This window comes from Rattus norvegicus, chromosome 18, assembly GCF_021556685.1.
Source record: "Rattus norvegicus strain SHRSP/BbbUtx chromosome 18, alternate assembly SHRSP_T2T, whole genome shotgun sequence".
Taxonomy (NCBI): Eukaryota; Metazoa; Chordata; class Mammalia; order Rodentia; family Muridae; genus Rattus; species Rattus norvegicus.
In genome coordinates this window covers 69685565-69703659 of record NC_141551.1, presented here as the reverse complement: position 1 = coordinate 69703659, position 18095 = coordinate 69685565, and the positions used below count along the sequence as shown (strand labels likewise).

Genomic DNA, 18095 nt, shown 5'->3' with positions numbered 1-18095 from the left:
TTCCGTATGTAAATTCCCAAAGCCCTCATTAAGCGAGCATCACTGTTCTAGATGTCTAAACAAACCTTATGCTGTCACCTGGTGAACTTAAGATAAGGGGCATTTTGTCTTAGTTAGGGTTTTACTGCTGTGAGCAGACACCATGGTCAAGGCAACTCTTATAAAGACAACATTTAATTGGGGCTGGCTTACAGGTCACAGGTTCAGTCCATTATCATCAATGCAGGAACATGGCAGCATCCAGGCAGGCATGGTGCAGGAGGAGCTGAGGGTTCTACATCTTCATCTGAAGGCTGCTAATGGAAGACTGACTTCCAGGCAGCTAGGATGAGGGTCTTAAAGCCAGTATCCACAGTGACACACGTCTTCCAACGGGGCCGTACCTTCTAATAGTGCCACTCCCTGGGCCGATCATATACAAATCATCAAACAGAGTTTCATTGAAACATATCAGCCATCAGGGTCCACAGAGATTGTAAGGGACAAGACACTGATATCGCTGAGCGACAGCAGTGACTAAGAGCCCTGGAAGATGTTACTTTCTGTGTATTTATACTATCTAGTTATATTAAAAGTTATAGTTATAGTTATAGACCTTGCAGCGTATCATAGTTTGAATAAACACATGTCCTCACAGGCTCATGTGTTTGACTATTTGGTCCCCAGCTGGTGGCATTGTATTGTTTAGGCATGGCTGTCAGATATGAGGCAAATGGGGGGACTGGCTAGAGGGCCCTGGCTACATCCTAACTGACTGAGCGTCTGCTTCCTCGTCTGCTACGACCTGAGCAAGCAGACTCAGACTTTCTTTTGCCTCAGCCACTTCAGATGCCTTCTGCCACGACGGCCTATACTGTCTCAAACCATGACCCCGGTAAATGCTTCGACATTGGCCGCATAAGCACTTCAGCACTGGTTGCTGTGACAACTAGAAAAGTAAACCGACACAGAGGAGACAGCGCCAATCCTGTGTCAAGATGAACTCAAGAGATGAGTCCCACGGTACTGTGAGCTCTGATAAAACAATTATGGAAAAGAGAGCCCGTAATTCGAGAGAGGGCAAGCCGGGGTACGTGGGAGGCTTTGGAGCGGGGAAAGGGAAGGGGGAAATGATGTAATTATATTTTTTTTGTTTTTGTTTTTGTTTTTTTGTTTGTTTGTTTTGTTTTGTTTTGTTCTTCGGAGCTGGGGACCGAACCCAGGGCCTTGCGCTTGCTAGGCAAGCGCTCTACCACTGAGCTAAATCCCCAACCCCGATGTAATTATATTGTAATCTAAAAAATAAGAGACGTAATTAAAAAAAAAAAACCTAGAGAAATAGTATCGACAGGAGAGGCGCAGTTGGCAGCGTGGGTCTGTAGTCCCAGCCGTTCAGGAGTCTGAGGGATGAGAACCACTCAGGCCTCAGGAATCTAAGCCAGCCTGGCTAGTAGAGTGCAAGCCTCCCTCAAAATGGGTGGATGGATGGATGGATGAATAATGGATATAATGGCTCTAAAATCTTAATAGGTAACCACTCTCAATTTTCTTTGACAATTTTCAGAATGTTTACCTATACCTCTCAACTATTTGCACTGATGATCTCGTGAGAGTTTCTTTTTCGCTTCTTGAATCAGCCTTTTGCAGATTTTATCCTGTTTTGAACAATCTTCCTTTGGATTTACTCTTCGTGGTGTTTCTGGCCACTGTCTTTTATGAGCCCTAAGAACGCACACATTCACTTATTTACGTTGTCGTGTTTTTTTAGCTGTTGCATTTATTAGCAATAGTTGTCACATTGCCTAGTTGTCCCACTAGCCCTGTGTTGTACAGTGACATCTTCATTTGGCTGAGGGCTCAGGATTTGAGTTGAGCTGCACTAAGCAGGCAGCCAGAGACCCACTGTATTTGCTGAGTAAAACACGCTGAAAGGGGCTGTCAGCTTAGAGCTGGGAACAGCGCCCGGTGCTTCTGATTGGAAACCAACCCTTAATAGCCAACCAAAAATACATTTCTGTTTCTGATGTGAGATTTCATATGTTTCTACAAAATGCTGAATATTAAAATTTTTAAGAGAATAAAAATAAAATTACCTGATATATATCAATTACCTGATCTATCTGATACTCATTGCTATTCACAAGTGATTCATAGATCTATAGGTAGCCTTTGGTTCTCACTCTTGACAGCACACCCTCATTCCAGATCAATGACAGCAGATAGGGACAGTGACAGAAACTGTGTCACACAGGCAATGTAAGCTCGGGACAAACCAGGACCTGTTGGTTTTCTTCTGTGTGCTTCAGAAGGATCCGGGAAGTTTTCAATTCTTTATATCCCAACTTGTTCAAAAATTCTAACCAGGCACTGCTCTCAGCACAGATTAGAAAACAGTGAGAGGAGCTGGAGAAATGGCTCAACGGTTAAGAGCCCCAACTGCTCTTCCAGAGGCCCTGAGTTCAATTCCCAGCAACCACATGGTGGCTCACAACCATCTGTAATGAGATCTGATGCCCTCTTCTGGTGTGTCTGAAGATAGCTACAGTGTACTTATATATAATAAATAAATAAATAAATAAATAAATAAATAAATAAATAAAAGAAAGAAAGAAAACAGTGAGAGGGGTTGGGGATTTAGCTCAGTGGTAGAGTGCTTAGTTTGGTCCTCAGCTTGGGGGGAGGGGGAGGACGGGGGGTCTGGGGGGGGGATGGGGGACAAAGAAAACAGTGAGAAATCTGGGTCCACCTGAGTTGTAACCTTCTCTTTATTTGTTTCTTTCTGGTCCTTTCATTTTTTTTTAATAAACAATGTTACAAAACCATTTCCTTGGCATCATGGTTTTCCCAGGTTTGGTGTCTGTGGCTGTTCATGTTTTATTGCAGAAATGGGCTTTTATATTCAAAATTAACCACACGGTTGGAGAGTACAGTATAGACGCGTTTACTCCACTCTCATTTCTCCCCATAGTGTGCAACAAACACTGTCCATTAAATATAGGGTGCGATTGCTTCTTTCTTAATTGCAGCCATTTTCTTTCTTTCTCTTATCTCACTGATCTAGCTAAGACTTTGAACACTATAACGGATAAGAACGGAGAAAATGTGCACCCTTGCCTCATGGCAAATTTTAGAGAAATGCTCTCGGCTCCCCCTCCCCCACTCAATGTATGTTAGCTGTATGTCTGTTATATGTAGCTTTCGTTGTGTTCCCTCGAGGCTTTTCATCATGAAGGGATGCTAATCTTTCTTGGAAGCATTTTCTCTACTGAGTAAGAGATCACATTGCATCTGGTGCTAAGTCTATTTATGTGCTGAATTACACTTAGTGCTTTTCCTAGCTTGAGCCAACCCTGCATTACTGGAATGGAAACTCCTCGGTCACTGGGCACAGTGTTCATAAAGTGCCCTTGAATTAGGTTTGCAAAATGAATATCGAGAATTTTTGCGTCTATGCTCACCAGGGAGGATGGCCTACAGGTTCCTTTCTTTTTACTGCAATCTTTTCTTTTCTATTTTATACAATGGTGTCCGGAGCGCTGATGTAAATAGCCTTTATTTATGTGTATTATAAAACTTTTTAGTGAATCCTCCTGGCTCTGGATTTTTAATTTTTTTTAATTGCTGTTTCAATCTCACTGACTGCTTTGGAGATGCTGAAGTTGTCAATGCTGTCTTGATTTGATTTCGGTAGGTCATACGTGTCTAGGAATTTGTCTAGTTCTTCTAGTTTTTCCAGGCTTTTGGGAATATATGTTTTCAACATACTCCCTGATTATTTTCTGGGTACAATCGGAACCTATAGTATCTTCATTTTAGTCTCATATTAGGAATTTAGGTTTTTCCTTTTTCTATTTAGTTTGACTAAAAATTTAACAATCTTATTGATTCTTTTAAAGAACCAGCTGTTTGATTGATTGATGCTATTCCTTGCCCTATTGCCCCTCATTTTATTAATTTCTTCCCTGAGATTTATTGTTTCTTGCCGTCTGCTTCTTTTGACTTCAGATTGTTCTTGTTCTGCTCAGACCTTGCAGTGCACCATTAGATTATTTATTTCGGATCTTTCTTTTGAATGTAGGTACTCATAGCTGTAAAATCTCCTCTGAAATACACAGTATTAGATAACAGAATAGTTAGACCATCCTGGCTTGGGGTTCTGTTCACTTGGCAGGTTATTTTCCTTTGATGCTCAGTCTGTGGACATCTTTACTAACGGGGTAGATTTCTTGGAGAGGACAGAGAGTTGAATGTAGGTTTGTTGTTTGTTTATCTTTTAAAATTTAGCTAGCCAAGACTTTTTCTTTTATTGATGAGTTGAGGCCATTTACCTGTAAGGTTGTAATTGAAAGACATTTGTTAATGTCTATAATTTCTTTGGCTGTTCGTCTGGTGGCTTATGTTATTGTTTGTCCTTCCCTCTCTCCCTATCACTGTTAGAGGACTTCAGGGTTACTGTGCTAGGGCAGTGCTTCTCAGCCTATGGGTCTTGAACCCCCACAGGGGTCACATACCAGGTAACCTGCATATCGGCTACTTACATTGTGATGTATAACAGCTTTAAAATTACAGTTATGAAGAAGCAATAAGATAATTTTATGATGGGGGTCACCACACCATGAGAACCTGTATTATAGGGCTGCAGCATTGGGAAGGTTGAGAACCACTGTGCTGTGGTGTTGGACTACCTTCCTACCCTTCCCTTGTTCACCATTGCCCTTATGAAAGCTATTCTTCCCAGTAATCTCATGAGTGAGGTTTTCTTCCTTCTCTGTGTATAGAGGCTTCCTTTGAACATCTACTGGCCTGGTAATTGGATCTGCCTTACATAGTTCTTGCTTAAAATGTGTTCGTTTCTCTAATAGTTTTATAATTTGCTGAACGTAGCAGCCTTGGTTGGCAGTTACTGTGAAGGTCTAGAATATGTCACACCAACATTTCTGGTCTTAAGGTGACTAATGAGAGTTCTGATATTATTCCGATGTTTTACCTTTGTAGATGACTCAATGTTTTCTCTAAAAACTTTTTTGTTTTTGTTTTGTTTTTGAGACAGGGTATCATTTATGTATCCCTGGTTGGTTTGAAACTCATTCTAGAGAATCCGAGGCCATGACTGATTGGCCTTGAATTCAGAGATCTTTTAGCCTCCCAAGTGCTAGGATTAAAGGCATGTATTACAAAGCCTGGCTCATCTCTTAGTGTTGTTTGGTTGATGTAGACACATACACACATACACATACACACACAGACACAGACACAGACACACACACACACACACACACACACACACACTTGCATCTTAAGTAACAGAGAGGTTCTTCTTTGGTCATGACCATTTGTAGTGATTTTGAGTTCTAAGTATTTCTTGCTTTTGAACATGTCTCTAGGTTTGGGTCTTTAGTGTATATCTCAGCCCCTTCTTGTATCCCATGGATTCTGTGGTTTGCTCTCTTGACTGCATCCCAGAGTTCTTCATCCTGACTTGCCCTCCTCCCTTTATTGATGGCTGAAATGCACCATTTTATCGACCTCTTCTTCTGTCTCTGATACGCTTCGCTCTGCTTGGCCAAGTCTACAGCTGATGCTCTCCACTGTGGGTTTTTGTTTGTTTGTTTTTGATGCATTGATGGTTTTATTTCTGACATCTCTTCATTTTTTAAAAAAAATCTCAGTGTCCTTGCAGAATCTTATTTTCATGTTGCCCACCTTTTCATCCACACTGCTGACTTTCTCGTTCATTTTTATTGGCTTTTTGCCTATATTCCTGACTTTCCTCTCCAGTTCTGGATTGAACTTAATAACCGTTTTGTTTCCTTTTTCAGGTCACTGATCACTTTGACCATAAACAATTTTAAATATCTTTTTAAAGATTTGCTTTTTAATTTTTTAAAAAACTACCATAGAATTTACTAGATCCTGTAAGTTACCTTTCTATTGCGGTGACAAAGGCAACTTAAGAGACAGAGTTTAATTGGGCTTACAGTTTCAGAGGGTTACAGTTAGTGATGGCAGAGCAAAGTTGTGGTAGCAGGACCAGCTGAGAGCTTGAGGATTGATTGAAAGTAGAGCCAGAGAGAGAATTGGGAACAGCAGGAGTCTTTTGAAACCCAAGCCCCACCTCCAATGACACACCTCCTCGAACAAGGGCCACACCTCCTAATCCTTCCCAAACAGTTCCACAAACTGTGGACCAAGCATTCAAACCTATGAATCAACTGCTGTCCTGGAACTCACAGAAATCGGCCTCCCTCTGCCTCCCAAGTGCTGGGATTAAAGGAGTGAGCCACCACTGCCTGACCAGAATAAGAAACTTTATCCCAAAGAGAAAGCAAGGAAAAAGCGCTTCAGAGACACTCAAAGGAAGAGAAGTGACCAGAGGAGAACCCAGGCAAGGACAGAACACACTGAGCACTAGCAGGGCAGTTTCCTCATGGAGGAACTTTTCAACTTCTAAGCATTGAGATTACAGGAATGTGCTACCATAGTGGTACTCTAGTAACATTTACAATTTTTATGTTGTGTGTGTGTGTGTGTGTGTGTGTGTGTGTGTGTGTGCTAGAGTGTATACATGCGAAGATCAAAGGTCAAAGTGCAGCAGTTGATCTCTCTCTTTTCATTATGTGGATCCTAGCGATTGAATTCAGGTGTAGTGGTAAATAATAATAATTTTAAAAATATATCAACCCTCACTATTGCCAACACCAGCCAGCCACATGGCATCTGCAGGGTATTTTCATCTCAATCAGCAAAAACGTCTCCACCTGACTTGGTAAGTACCCAATTTCCATCCCACGCTACCACCAGCTCTCTGGGCCCTACTAAGATCTCAGCACCATGGCTAGCTCCATCAGTGTCCATCCTTCTAGTTCCCAGGGCGGCTCACTCCCAGGCCAGTCCCATGCAGAGATGGCCTGTCTCGCAGCTCTCTTGCTGAGAACTCTGCTCACATTCCCAAGAACCTGGTAAAATCAAAACTTAATAAGCTTGTAATTTATCAACCAGATTGACATCAGTAAATTCTCCCTCCAGAAAACATCCACCCAATAAACTCGCAACCAAACTGATAATGACGTAAACTGCCCACCTAGATAAGACAAATTGTCCTGTAATAACCCATCCCTTGTAGGATTTTCATAGCTACCTATGGCCATTTAAGGCCACAAGGATCTGAGTTGTTCATCTCCATCTTGGTTCTTCTTCCTCCTTTCTCCTCTCTCCAAAACTCTGTACCTGCCTTGCTTTTCCCTAGCCAATCACAGGCCTTGCTTTATCTTGTGCCTGCCCTTACCTGCATAAAAATATCAGTGCACAGTCAGGCTCTGCATGGGGTGCCCTTACGCACCGAATCATCTAGCCGTATCTTTAGTAGCATTTAAGAACCAAACCAAAACCGGTGTCTGACGTTTTAGTTGCATAATTATAGCATATATAAGACCCATACCTATTTCTCGTTAGTAGCCATAGCTATTATTTATTTTTCTTATATCTCACTGCTTCATTTAATCTCTAAAACAAAGTTACCAGGAGTGATAGCATCTTTGGCCCGTTCTTGAGTTTCCTGGCAGTGCCTTGAGCTTGGCTTTTTACTTGGTAAGCTGTCCGCTGGGCTAAGTAGCTGGCATCCGCTGTTCCCTGAAAAGCCCGTAAGATTGAATCAGATCGGAAGAATGCTGAGAGAAAAGAGAAAATATTTTAAGAAGGAAGGAAAGATGAACTACACTTAAAGCTCAAGAACAGATCACTAGTTTTAAAGACACAGAGGTCACTGGCTGTCCTTCGCCCCCGTGATAGGAGTGGGTTAGACAGAGAATGTAGAAGTGGAAAATGGACTAGGAGAAACTTGGTTTGCCTGATTGTATTGTGAAGGACCAATGGGAGACGAGAAACAGCTAGAGATAGGTCTAAGGGTATCCTTTGTCTTGCTTTGGATTTGACCTTTATTTTTCAGGGTCTCACTTGTCCCCAAACTCCTACATCACCAATGGCCTTGAACTCTTGATCTCCCTGCCTCTGCCTCTCTACTTCTGGGACTACAGGCCTGTGACACCATGCCTCGCTCTAGATTTACTTTGGAACAGTTAGCGGCGACAAACCATTACAATTCTTCACTACATTTATGTTTTTTGGAGGAAGGGGGCATGGGTGAAAAGTCAGAGGACAACTACCTGGAGACTGTCTCCTACTATGTAGATTCTGGGTATCAAATACAAGTTACTAGGCTTTGCTGGAATCCCTCTGTCTGCTGAACCATTGTGCAGGCCCTTTGATGGCTGCTGTGTAATCCTGAGGTAAACTGGTAGAGGAGAGGGAAGGACTTTTGTAGAACGATGTTCTTGAGTCAGGAATGAGACTGTGTCCACAAGTGCCATTTTGTTCAGATACAGCAGGGACAGTTGTGTTTGTTTATTGGTAAATGAACAAATTAGAGGGGACAGAGAGGAGAGGAGGGCACATTGTTAGAGATTGTTAGAGATTGAACCCAGGGACGCCTGCATCCTAAGCTTGTTCTACCCCTGATTCACAACCAAGGCCTAGAGCAAGGACAGTTTGTTTACAGGAGTAGGAGGGAAGACGGGACAGCAGAGAGACGTTCTGTAAGTGGACCAGGACATCACTCTTGCTTCGTACACGTGAACATTTCCTGGGTAATTCGGACGAATGAGAAGACTTCAAATCGCCAGTCCATGGTTAAAACCATGCAACCCAAAGAGCCCCTTGACTCCTGTCTCCAGGTCTGCACCGACATCTTGAATTTCATCTCTGCCATAGAACAAAGGCATTTCTAGAGCAGCCTGAAGGGACAGTGGGGAGGGCATGGCCTCTGATTTGTAGGCCTGAGGCCTGAGGCCTGACTGAAGCTCTAATGATCCCTCGTCTGCTTCATTTCCCTATGGGCTTGAACGTGTGTCTGTGTGTGTGTGTGTGTGTGTGTGTGTGTGTGTGTGTGTGTGTGTACACGCATGCCTGCATGTGTGCATGTGTGTGCATGTCTGTGTGTGTGTATGCCTGCATGTGTGCATGTGTGTGTGTGTGTCTGTGTGTGTGTGTGTGTGTGCATGTCTGTGTGTGTATGCGTTTCACAAGTGTCACTTGCTTCAGATCCAACAGGGCTAAAAACAGAGAGAAGAGGGGCAGAGAGACTGAAAGAGGGTGGAAGAAAAAGAAGAACAGGGAGAAACAGGAAGAGGAAGGACGAGAGGGAGAGGGAGGGAGAGAGGGAGAGACGGAAGGGGAGTTATACAGAAGTTGGTACCCTGGCTAGCCACTGCAGGAGTCTGTGTGTCCAGACTTATGCAGTGGGGCATGTGATAGAATGACCTGGAGGCGACGGAGGGGTAGGGGTAGGGGAAGAAGAGACAGAAGGGGGAGGGGAGAGGGAAGGGGAGGCAAGGTCCAAAGGGCTTTGCAAAGACTCAGAGGCTCTACCATTAAAGTCAAGGATTCGTGGGTTTTTCAAGCCTGACCAGTCCTTGTCTCTGGGAGAGAGGACACATGCAAGACATTGCCCCTCACTGATGCCAACTCCTGGAACAAGAGGCGACTGTTAGGTAGTCGGGAGGTCTTAGTTCTCCTCACCACCCAAACCGAAGTCAAAGGGAATGCCCTGAGATGAATTCGGCAGGCACCGTATTTAACTGTTCTCATATCCTCCAGGGCTACACAGAGGCTGGCACCCTGGCTAGCCTCTGAGGTATTCGGTGTGTCCAGACACAGGCAGTGGAGCACAGGACAGAATGACTCCTTTGTCCCGGCAGTTACTCTCAGCGATTAACACATGTCTCCTCCAGCTATTTCTTCAGGAGTCTCCCCTGAGGAGTGAACACGATGCATCACTTGTTTCCTAAGAGCAGCATCCGCAGGGGGAAGACCCCATAACCAAACCTGATGGGAGAAGCCTAGGTAGGCTCTTGGCTCTTGTTCCGCCCCTGGCGTTCTGCAGCAGTGAACCCTGATATTCAAATGCATATTTCATGGTCTCTCATCCCACAGTTTGGAGGAGGGCCATTCGAGACGCATGATCCAGTCACTCAGGCTCATCACGTGGAGAAAATTACATTTCCCTAGTCGCCAAATGGAAGAGATAAATTACTCACATGGGCAAGCACACTGTCGTAAGGAGTGGTTTCCAGACCCCAGACTCTGAGCTAAAACACACAGAAGGGAGACTCCGAGACCTCCAGTTGCTTTGGGTCACACTCCCGGTGCCCACTCACCAGGCCCTCAGCTGATACATGCATTTACTTCGGGGGACATTTGCCCTTCCGTCTCTTTTGCATAATACAAGCATCTTGAGGCCTCTTTTTCTTCCCTCCTAGCAGAGATGTTATAAAAGAGAATTCATCAACACAGAACACTTCATATTTATGCACATTTGCTGAATTGATAATTCTTATTTGTAATGAAAATTAAGTAAGCAGAATGTTAAAATGTTCTCCAGGGAAGGCGCATTGAGATGTCTGGCTACAGACAGACACCATCACTGTCCTCGCCTCCTCTTTTAGATCAGTGCAAGTCCAGGTAACTCCTCTCTCTAACCTAGCTATAGTTAGTTCCAAACCTCGTGGCTACCTACGTACACAGGATTAATGACAGTGATATCTGTGCGGCGACTACAGCGACCATCTGTTCCCTTTATAGGACTACCACCGAGTTGAGCACTGGTCACAGCTTCCAATACAATCCCACAGTTTCTGAGTTTTACATCTTTATCCATGTTACCCTTGGTGCGGTTATACAACCCAAATAATTAGGCACCAGAAATTGTACCGCTCTCCGGCTCAGGAAGTGGCAGAAATAAACACACGATACGTTACACTTGGTGAAGTGTACAAGCGCAGCCCCCACTCTCTGGGTGCTTCGGTTGGGAGGAGGGAGGGTTCACTGGCAACCAAAGCTACTGGTGACCTCATTATTCAATATTTAGTTCATCATCCCCTCCACCCCCTCTTAGGAAAGCAGCTTCCCGTTTTTAAAGGGTTGTGGTCACACAGTGACGCATCTACCTGCTGGAAGACAGCTCAAACACCAGTCGCTAGCAAAGTTTGGGGTCCAAGGCTTTTTTTTTTTTCTGGCTACCAAAGTCTCGGTTCCCATCTGTGAGTTTTACTTGGACCCCGCGAACCAGGACGTATGCGCAGCCCAGGCGATCTGCTGCACACGCAAGGCCCTCTAGTGACCTGAGCTCCCCGTCCCCAAGACCCTCGGCCAAGGGTGGCTCCCGCCCACTCAGGTTTTCCCCTGCCTGGAGCGGTCCAGTTCCAACCGGCTCTTTCTCCCCGCCCTCAGTCTCAGCGGTTTTGGTAGAAGAGGCTGGCCCGAAGCAAAGCTCAGGGAGCTCAGGGAGACCTCCACATCCCGCTATCCCTTCCTCAGGGACCGGGCTTTGAGGGGACCTCCAACCCTTGCAGGAGTGAGGACTCGCGGCTAGAGCGACAGGGGCTCTGAAGAGCAGGTGCCCGGCGGGAAGGCCAGGCTGCCCCCGGTTCGGGCGTCCACGCAGGAGGTGCAGAAGGCCGGCTGCTCAGGAGAAGCCGCCTCCCGGTCCGGGTCCCAGCTGGATGGTCCCGGGTGCGGTTGCCCGGGCTCCAGCTGTCCCCGCCGCAGCAGGTGGGGGCCCGTGGGCCAGGGCAGGGGCGGGGCTGGGGGCGGAGCCGCGGCGGGGGCCGTACGGGCGGGGGCCGGGCCCGAGCCCGAGCCGGACTGTCGGGGAGCCGGCGGGAGCTCGGCCGCGCCAGGGCTGGTGCAACCGGGCGGAGAGCGCCGGCGCCGCGGCCGCAGACAAAGGGCCGCCGCGCTCCGTCTGCCTCGGTGAGTGGCTCCCTGCTCGCCCGCTTTTTTCTCTAGCTGCCCGCTCCTCCCGGAGTTCCGCCGGCTCCGGGGAGCTGGGAACTGCAAGGACCGGGACTTCCCGGTTCACTCTGCACCCCAGCCTCACCTGACCCGTGATTCCGTCCCCCCGCCCCCCAAGCTCGAGCAGACACCCAACTCGCGACTTTCGGAGCGCCGGCCACTGTCTCCGGTGGGACCCACCCCGGCCGCCCTCGGTGACCTCTTCCTCCGCGCACCGTGCGCGGGTACTGTCCCTGGCTCCCCAGTTTGGTTGGGAAGGTTGCTGCTGAGCTCTTCCGTGGGTGTGTGCTAGGGAAGACGACCAAGGGGCTGGGCTCCACGAGGGGACCCCACCCCTTGGGGACAGCGCGCGTTCGGGGTGGCGGAGGGGCGGTTCTCGAGTTCAGATTTGGATTTGGGGGTCTGGTTCTGTTCCCTGTTAGCCTCTCCTCCAGTTTATTTCTCTGTTCAAGGGTTAGCCTCGCGTTTTGTCCCGGCCGCACCCGAAAGAGGCGCCTCTTCTGTGGGTCGGTGGCCCTGGGAGGGAGAGGACCTAGCTGTTTCCCCTCGCTGGACTGCACTGAGCCCGCAACGGTTGGGGAGGGAGGGCAGTGCGGGCAGCGACTGGGGGCTGACATCACTGCTCAGTCCCGACCGGCTCCCTCTGCCTCCGGCCGGCTTGATCTCCATCAGAAAAGAATCGGAAGCCCAGCGGGCTTTTGCTTTTGTTCTCCCTGCTACTCTCGATTCCTTTGAGAAACCCGGATGGTTGGTTACCCAAAGAGGGGGTTGTGGTGAGAGTTCCAGGTGCTACCCTGAAGGGACAATCACTGGAAGAGGCTCTTTCTAGCCCCAAGATTCCGGTTGCCCATCAATACCCCGGAGCGGAGGTAGGTACTGCTTCCCAAAAGAGCGCGATTCCTGCCGCGGCCGCGCTGTCACGCGCCTCTCCTGCACTCTCGAAAGCGCTACCTCGAGACGTGCATTTCCATTCATGGAACTGTGCCTGGGTTTTGATTAATGTCATCTCTGCCAGGTTCTCTAAGAACGACTGTTGCCTGCTGTTCGGTTTTTGTAGCCCTTTACTGGAGGCCTACTGTGTGCAGGACAACTGTCTTCATTTCAGAGATGCTTGTTAAACACCTACTATGCGCAAAACGGATATGCCATGACGGTTTCAGTTTACTGACAGGTACTTGTTGAGTATTTCCGATTTTTTGATGACCCTGTTTCTGGAATCATTATTCAAGGAGAACCTAATCTGTAAAGGACGTTTTTTGGCCAAATGGTAGCCCAATATACTGCGAGGGCAGGAGAGGCAGAGGTGGGAGTGTGGTGTGGTGGTCGGGGGCGAAGTAGATAGAGACAAGAAGGGGAAGCATATAATGGGTCTTCAACTTCCGGAGAAAACTGCATTTTAACTTTCTAGATTATGGCGTGGAGTGAGAAGGACCTGTCTCTCCACATCAGGCAATTTGGGCTTGAATGCTTGAGAGTTGGTCTGACAGGAAAACGGCAGAATAAGGAGGGAGAACTTTGCTGATTATAACAGAGAATGGGACAAAGTTTTATGTGGCAAAGCCCTAGTGCTAAGAAGTGGAATCTAAGTAGGAGAAAGAGAGACAGGTGGACAGCCAACTGAGAAAGGACAGAGTGAAGAAGGAGGAAAGATAGGGCTAGCTACACTTACTTCAGCCAGGCAGCTCACACGGATACCAGGGCCAAGGCAGTGTCCTTAATCTTAACCCTACAAATGGTCCGAGAGACCTGTTAAGAGATTTGAAGAATTAGCCCCAGATCTTGATTCTCAATAGAATGGCAAATATTTAAGTGCTTCTTTGTTATTGATACTCCAAAATGTAATCTAAGACACAGTTCTTGTCCTGCAGGACCTGTGACAGTTCATGAGGAGTAAAATGGCAGTTTGGGCACCAAAAAAGGAAATCTAGTAACATGCTTAAAAAAACCCAAAAAAATCTACAGAATTGCGGCTTTCTTTTAAAACCGGAAATGCAGAGTTTCCATTTGTTCTGTATGTCTGTCTCTTGACATTGATTTCTAACAGTTTCTGATAACTGCTTAATCCCAGCTTCTTGGTGCCGTAAACTTTTTCTCTTTAAAATTGTTTCTGATTTCCATCTTAAATTCTTTTAAAACTATGTGGCGCTATCTTTGTTATGAACTTGGACCCTCACCCCCCCTCCCCCGCCCCCACCCCGACAGTCTTTTCTGGAAGTAGACCTGTTAGAAATTCTTCATAGACAACGTGGTGAGAAATTCTTCATAGACAACGTGGTGAGATCCAAGTGAATGTGCTCGGTAGTGAGGAAAGGGGAGGAAAACCAAAGGAGACCAACAGCAGAGAAAGCTAAGGTGATGATGACACAAGATTCCAGTCGAGGGAAATAGCAGTCAGCAAAAGTATCAGGCAAACAGACCAGCTTTTAGAACCCTTAGAAGGGACTAGGTGTCCATCAGGAGGGCTCCCATCCATTCCCCAGAAATGTGAAGCCGAGAGACTTCGTGTTGGGCCGTCAGGTGTAAGTGTGGGAACCACTCAGTTTGAGGCTCCAGGGGATCCTCTAGTGGCCCCAGCAGCTGGCCAGCCCTGCACCCCTCCTCCATTGTTTCAAGCATTCCTGAAGTGTTTTCACCTGAGCTGAGCTTGGCTGTAATCTTCCTCAGGCCAGGAATGTGCCTCTTTTGGCTCCCAGCATCCTCTTCTGCATGCTAGGGCTGCCCGTCTTTGGAGTAGGTGAATCTTCAGCGTCTCCTGCTCATTTCCTCACCCTTTCCCTCCCTCCTCAGGTCCTCCCGTCCTTGTCACCAGTTTCAGCTCCTCCAGGCAGGCCTTGCGCTGTACGAAAACTGGTCTCAGGGGAAAACAACCAGTTACCCACCACTTTGTCCTGAATGTGAATGTAGGTCACGGTTCCGTCTTCAGGGGTCTTTGTTCTTTAAGCCTCATCAGAGAAAGAAAAGCTGCCTCTGTGGTTCCGGGGATGCCAGGGCTAGAAGTTACTGGGCTGGCAGGGTGACTTTCCTGGTGCTCTTGAAACGATAACACCTAGTCCTGGGTCCTCCTCGCAGTGCCATGATCTATACACCTCTGGAGGCTTCAATCTTTGGTTGTTGCTGTTGTTGTTGTTTTTGCACAAGTTCTCCCTACGTAGTATGTAGCCTATGCTCACCTATCCTGAACTTGAGATTGAGGTTTTCCTTTCAGAGCTTGTTTTGTGCTGGGGTCCCATACATGCTCCACCACACCCAGCTCCCTCTCCTTGAAGCAGTGGTTCTCAACCTGTGGGTCATGAGCCTTCGGTGGGAGCGGGTGCGTGTCACGCATCAGATATTCTGTATATCAGATATTTACATTATGACTCACAACTGTAAATACAAAATTACAGTTGTGAAGTTGCACCGAAGCAATTTCATGGTTGGGGGGGGGGTCCCCACGGCGTGAGGAACCGTATTAGTAGGCTACATTATTAGGAAGGTGGAGAGCCAAGGCTTTCGAGTACAATTTCCGTGTCCCCTTCAGAGGCGTCATTGCCTTTTATAATGGGGTGGTAGTGGATGTCAGACCGTAGTTCTCTGTGAGCCGACTCTCAGAGCCTTCACGTGCTCCTCTCCAAGGTCTACAGATTGGTTGTTTTACAATGAGAGTCTCTGTCTCCTTGCACTCCCATTACCTCAAGACAGATTCCTAACTGCCGCTCTCAGACTTGAGGGTTTTTTTGTTATAGGAATAGGAGCCGCTTTCCTCACAGGAATACCTTGTCTAGTGTTTAGTTCTGTCCATGGATTCTACCCATCGGATGCTGGAGGTCCTGTCTAGCTACCCTTTCTAAACGGTGACAACCCAAAGCATCCCCAGATATCAACAAATGTCCCCTGGGAGAAGAGTCACTCCCTGAGGACCACTGTTCTTCAGAGTACTGGATATTATGTATCGTGCTGTAACATAACTCTCTGGGAAAGGCTTTATTTAGTGTCACTTGAATCTTTTTCAGTAAAGGCGACTTGATAATGTCTGACTAACTTTGTAGCACTTTCCATGTCAATAATTTCAGATCAGAACTAACGTTCCCTGTCAGCACACATACTCAAATTCAGTAATCATGTTGCTGAGTTCAGTTTTGAAGCGATTCTTCCTGTCTCAATGTAGATCTAACGTGTGTACCAGAAGTGTGGGTACCAGAACCATCTTTGGCAGCAAAGCCTACCCCAGAGCAACACCTGAACCTGCTACTTGGACCGCAGCTGGCGGGCAACAGCAGGGTAGGAAAGTGAGGGTGGAGGCTGAGTTTGGCAGGGATCTGCTTGTGTAGTTTGGAGAGACCTATTTAAGAAAAAGGCAAGGAGCTTGGAGAGATGGCTCAGTGGTTAAAAACTATTCTTCCAGAGGACTCCGGTTCAATTCCCAGCACCCACACGGCAGCTCACAATTGTCTGTAACTCCAGTTCCAGGGGATCTGACACCCTCACACAGAATGCATGCAGTCAAAACACCAATGTACATGAAATAGATAAATAACATTTAAGAAAAAAGAAAGAAAGAAAAAAAAGCAAAATGGCCAGCCTTGGATGCGTTCTTGGACAATCAAGTAGGAGGCTGTGAATTTAAACTTCAGTTTGCTTCCTGTTAAAGCCATCTCTGCGTGGGGAGCAAGCCTGTGTAGGGTACTAAAAACTTTCTTTGTGCGGGACCAGCAGGAGCTTAGAGGAGGTTGGCCGGTGCTAGCTTACATCATAGAAAGGTGATCAAAGACTCCCGAGTTGCCCGTAGTTCTGCTCACTTTTGCTTTAAAACCAAGAATTCAACCTGCTTGTCAGCCCCAGCATCAACAGCATCTCTGTAGGATGGCAAGAGGAGGAGGTTAGTTTACAGTTAAGCAGAGTCTGAGTTGCGGTCATGGGCGCTACATTTGTACCTCGTAAGGTGGCAGGAGAAGAGTCCAACCTGTTGCTTCGGAAAGTGAATGGAGCGTGTCTTCAGGTCATGGAATGGTCTCTGAAAAGGTTCGGTAAGAGTTCGTCGATTTAGATTTCTCTTTTGGAATTCCGTGGGTTAAGACAGACCAAGTGGGAAATATTCATCCTCTTATGTTTGGGGGACGAGGGGGGCAAAGCAGTTTAAGCACCCGTGAGCAAAATAATAAAACTTTAAAAACCATATTTTAGGTTTTTAAGTGAATTCGTTAGTAAATTAATTGATCTTTCGCCTTAGTTTAGAGCAATCTAGTTTCATGACATTGATACAGCTGGTTCTCTGTGAGGTTAATCAGTCAATGTATCAATGTCTGTGTCAACAACAACAAAGAACCCAGAACAGGAAGATTTGCTCTTAGGGGACATTAAGAAAATATTATTCCTTTTACTTTTAAACTGACAATTTATATGAGCACTTGAAAGAGTTGAGATCTATTGAGGGTTTTTTTTTTTTCTCTCCAGAAAACAGAATGCAAGGAGATTTAAGGGTCCCCTGATCAACCCTTCTTACCCATCATGTAGGCCAGGAAACCAAGGCAGTGAGCAGTTAGAATGCTTGCCAGAGTTACAGAGAGGTTCCCCGAGGAGGCTGGGGCCCGCTGGCATCTGGGAATTTACCAGGTCTTTCCATGCTCCGTGCTCCTGGGATACTCCTCTGTCTTCCTGGTTGCCAGAGCTTGTTGGTGGAACATTCAGGAGGCAGGAAAAAGGTTTTAATTACTTACTTGCCTTCCTTCCAGAGCGTCTCATTCTGAGAAAGCAGCTCACAGATTCAAGCTAATTACACTGGTGCCAGCGATGTGTGTACACAAGCCTAGTTCTGAAAACAACCACGGGAAAGCTCCGACAGTTGTATCGAGTGGATGGAATTATTTTATCGAGCTTATTTTAAGATATTTCACAGTGATTGACGTGAGTGTTAATATTTATGTCTCTGTTTAGGAAAGTAATGCACAGTTATGGAAGCATCAAGTAAAACGAATTCACCCAATTCGTAGTTGGCTTTTTTTCCACCTTTTTTAGTGGTTTCCTTGGCTCGTTTAAAAATATAACTGAGACCACATTGTGTGTGTAATTTTAATTTTAATCCTCTTCCAGGTAATACTAGAACAAATGATATCTATGATTCAAACTCCTGGTAAATATAATTTTAGCGGATGGGTAATTCGGTATTTACAAGTTCCTTAATTTATCCCAACACTTTACTATTAGGGGATATTAAATTTCTCTGCAAGTTCTCCCAACTGAGTCATTGTGCCTGTACTCTTTCGACAGCCTGGGTTATTGGTTTTTTTTCC

At 46.3% G+C, this 18095-nt stretch overlaps 1 protein-coding gene across 3 annotated transcripts in view; it reads left to right on the top strand.

Moving 5' to 3' along the window:
- Positions 1-11024: 11024 nt before the first annotated feature.
- The window catches only part of Mapk4 (mitogen-activated protein kinase 4), a 147762-nt gene continuing 140691 nt past the window's right edge, over positions 11025-18095 (top strand). Inside the window, exon 1 of one of the 3 annotated variants that reach the window (XM_087593298.1) lies at positions 11025-11583. The gene's annotated coding sequence lies outside the window, so the exon portion shown is untranslated. Of the gene's footprint in view, positions 11584-11668; positions 11785-12210; positions 12696-18095 lie in introns of those variants that run through there. The other 2 variants (XM_087593295.1, XM_087593297.1) reach the window with 2 other exon arrangements.